Source organism: Schistocerca piceifrons, chromosome 7, assembly GCF_021461385.2.
Source record: "Schistocerca piceifrons isolate TAMUIC-IGC-003096 chromosome 7, iqSchPice1.1, whole genome shotgun sequence".
NCBI lineage: Eukaryota > Metazoa > Arthropoda > Insecta > Orthoptera > Acrididae > Schistocerca > Schistocerca piceifrons.
The window spans coordinates 201,369,403-201,372,990 of NC_060144.1; the positions used below are offsets into that span (position 1 = coordinate 201,369,403).

Consider the following 3,588-nt stretch of genomic DNA (forward strand, 5'->3'; position numbering starts at 1 on the left):
GGGTTTGAATCAGGCCCTGACACATGTTTGGATAGCCTAATAGTAAGGCGACCGATCGCAATAAGCGTACGAATTGTCATTGACGTCGTTACATTAATTAGCTGATGATTGTGAATATTCGGAGCTGTGAGTACTTTTCATATATTTCATAATGTCTGTAGCTGCAGAAGTACCTGTGCCTTCGGACAAGTATGAGTGTCAGAAGGAACATTTCATCGTACTTTGAACATCACCGGCAATATCGACGTAAGAACTCTATCACAACCGTACCCTGTCACAGTTGAATCCAGTCTACCCTACTACATGGTGATCGAAAAATTGTGCATATCAACAACTAGTGAAGTGTATATACAGGGTGTCCAAAAATTCAATGCCCCACCGACAGATATGATGACTGAGGCAACAACAAATATATTTATTTCGTTAAACAATTAGTGGTCGGAAATGCATATTGAGTGAGCAGAGGCTACTGAGGAGGTCATTGGCAGTGATTGGAAATGATATAATGTTAAAAGTGTTTCATTCCTTCAGTGTTCTGATCAAAGTTGAAACAAATGTTACAAATCAGCACCATTAACGTCAGCACAGTGCACGGCACCCCGTGCCTGATGGAAAATGTGTGGAGTGTTCGGTATTTGTGTGTCACTACAAGTATTCTTCAAACTAATTCCGAATTCCTCCGAGTCCACAGGGGTGTAATACACTTGAGTTTTCATGATGCCGCAGAGGAAAAAGTCTAATGGAATGAGGTCTGGGGATTTTGCAGTCAGCATAGACGTCCTCCACAGCCGATCCACCAATTGCCGAAAGTACTGACTAATGTTAAATTTACTATTTCTATGAATTGCCTCAGGCCCCAAAATGTTGGAAGTACAGTCTCCCTCTGGTACGTCGTGAGGTGCCCTTGCAAGAACAGTCTGTACATTGGCCACTGGACTCCAGGTCAGAACGTGGAGAGCCAAATCAGTCGCCCACGATATCGGGCTACACGTTTACTGCAGACTGTTGGCCACTGCGAAAGTTAGGACGTCAGAACACTACGCACCTGAAAACAAACTTCGTACAACGATGTTTTAAGAAGTTACACTTTGTTTGTCTCCTTTTTTTCCTTTATTGAGTTTCGATTCACCCTGGAGGCGGTAGGCTGCCACCAGCTTAGTATGCCGCTTTGCAGCCTACAGAATTTTTAAATCATAATAAGAAGACAATAAGTAATAGAAGCAGGCGATAAAAACGGTGAATTTCAAACTGTAAAATGGCGGAAAGTTGTGGAAGTCAAAATATAAAGCAAAGGGTTGGCGATGCGAATTAAATGCACAGGAGGCAGACAGGTACAATAGTAAATTAAAAAACACGGCGACAGTCTGGTTTCTGTTCGCAAGAGGTAAAAGAATCACACCCAGTGACATTTGTCTCCTTCACCACAAGTGTACTTATGCATGCTTGGTACTCAATATGCGTTTCCAAAAACAGATTGCATAACATGCTTAAAATGATAGTAATGTTCAGTAATACTGCATGGACTGGTATTACCACGTACAAGGGCACTTTGCGGAGCACATTGGCACTGATGCTAATCTCCATCACATAATTTTTAGTTTCACCTGTCTGTGGAGCCTGTTTTTATAGACCCTTCCGCTCAGGTAGCGCCACAGGAAGAAATCTGGAGACGTCAAATGAGCAGAAAGTGAGAGCCATAATCCTTCAGACATGGTTCACCAACAAATCTGCTTAAGAAATGAAATGTTTCATTAGATTTGTGACAAGTGCTGCCCTTTCTTTGCAACCGAGAGTAAAGTTCATTTGCTTCAAGAAGCGAACTAAACTGTGTAACGCTGTCTAGGTACAAAACACTGTTCACTGTAGTTTCAAAGAAAATAGCGATTTACGACGCTGAGATATGGGACACCATACTCCAATTTTCATGAAAAAAATATTAAGTTGACCAATTTCTTGTGTTTTGACTAATCACATGTCCACTAATATGAATCCACACCTTATCAGTGAAGAAAGCATGGTCCACTACTGCGCTTCCATGCATGACAAGAAATGACTGAAACTTTGCACAGTACACTGGATGCTTTTTCCTTTATCCGGCGTTTTCAGTTCCAGCACAGCAAACATTACATGCATGCAACCTCAACTAATGCATACGACATCTTAGCACTAGCATATGACATCTGACACAGGACAGATAGTCTATTAAAAGCCTTCAGGACTAACGCAGAATCGCTTTCCTCACCTCACACAGTCTGGTATTCTTTAAAACACCCGACCTTCCGGTTCTCTTCTTGTCTTCAACTCAACTGCGACCCTGGAAAAAGATGATTAATCTATTGTTGAATTGTGTGGCATTGTGGCATCTCTGAACATTTTTCATGAAATACATCTATAATAAGTGCATACAAGTTGAAACCTGAAGGTCAAGGAAGGCAGGATTCGGTTACAATTGTGGACGGGGCCGTAACCAGTTCCTATTGGTTACCTTTTGCAATTACACACATTTATTTTAAAACGGTAATTCCAGACTCAGCAATAAATAAAGACATCACACGTCATTAACGAAAGAATAAACAACTGTGTAATTAATAGTGCTTTCAGTGCGTTACAATTTACCAAATGAGCATAAAATACAGGCACAACAAATAATGTTTTAAAAACAAGCCAATGTGATCCCAATTAGAATTTTAAGGCAAGTAACCACAGTCACGGCTGAAGGCCTTTAAAGCCAAGAATGGCAAATATAAAAGAATTAAACTTCCTGGCAGATTAGAACTGTGTGCCCGACCGAGACTCGAACTCGGGACCTTTGCCTTTCGCGGGCAAGTGCTCTACCAACTGAGCTATCCAAGCACGACTCACGCCCCGTCCTCACAGCACTTGCCCGCGAAAGGCAAAGGTCCTGAGTTCGAGTCTCGGTCGGGCACACAGTTTTAATCTGCCAGGAAGTTTCATATCAGCGCACACTCCGCTGCAGAGTGAAAATCTCATTCTGGAAACATCCCCCAGGCTGTGGCTAAGCCATGTCTCCGCAATATCCTTTCTTTCAGGAGTGCTAGTTCTGCAGGTTCGCAGGAGAGCTTCTGTAAAGTTTGGAAGGTAGGAGACGAGGTACTGGCAGAAGTAAAGCTGTGAGTACCGGGCGTGAGTCGTGCTTCGGTAGCTCAGTTGGTAGAGCACTTGCCCGCGAAAGGCAAAGGTCCAGAGTTCGAGTCTCGGTCGGGCACACAGTTTTAATCTGCCAGGAAGTTTCATATCAGCGCACACTCCGCTGCAGAGTGAAAATCTCATTCTGGAAACATCCCCCAGGCTGTGGCTAAGCCATGTCTCCGCAATATCCTTTCTTTCAAGAGTGCTAGTTCTGCAGGTTCACAGGAGAGCTTCTGTAAAGTTTGGAAGGTAGGAGACGAGGTACTGACAGAAGTAAAGCTGTGAGTACCGGGCGTGAGTCGTGCTTCGGTAGCTCAGATGGTAGAGCACTTGCCCGCGAAAGGCAAAGGTCCCGAGTTCGAGTCTCGGTCGGGCACACAGTTTTAATCTGGCAGGAAGTTTCATATCAGCGCACACTCCGCTGCAGAGTGAAAATCT

At 43.5% G+C, this 3,588-nt stretch overlaps 1 non-coding gene across 1 annotated transcript; it reads right to left on the reverse strand.

The window, feature by feature from the left end:
* Positions 1–2,780: 2,780 nt before the first annotated feature.
* Positions 2,781–2,853, reverse strand: Trnas-cga. The gene has a single exon. It is a non-coding gene; the product is annotated as a tRNA-Ser (tRNA).
* Positions 2,854–3,588: the final 735 nt, after the last annotated feature.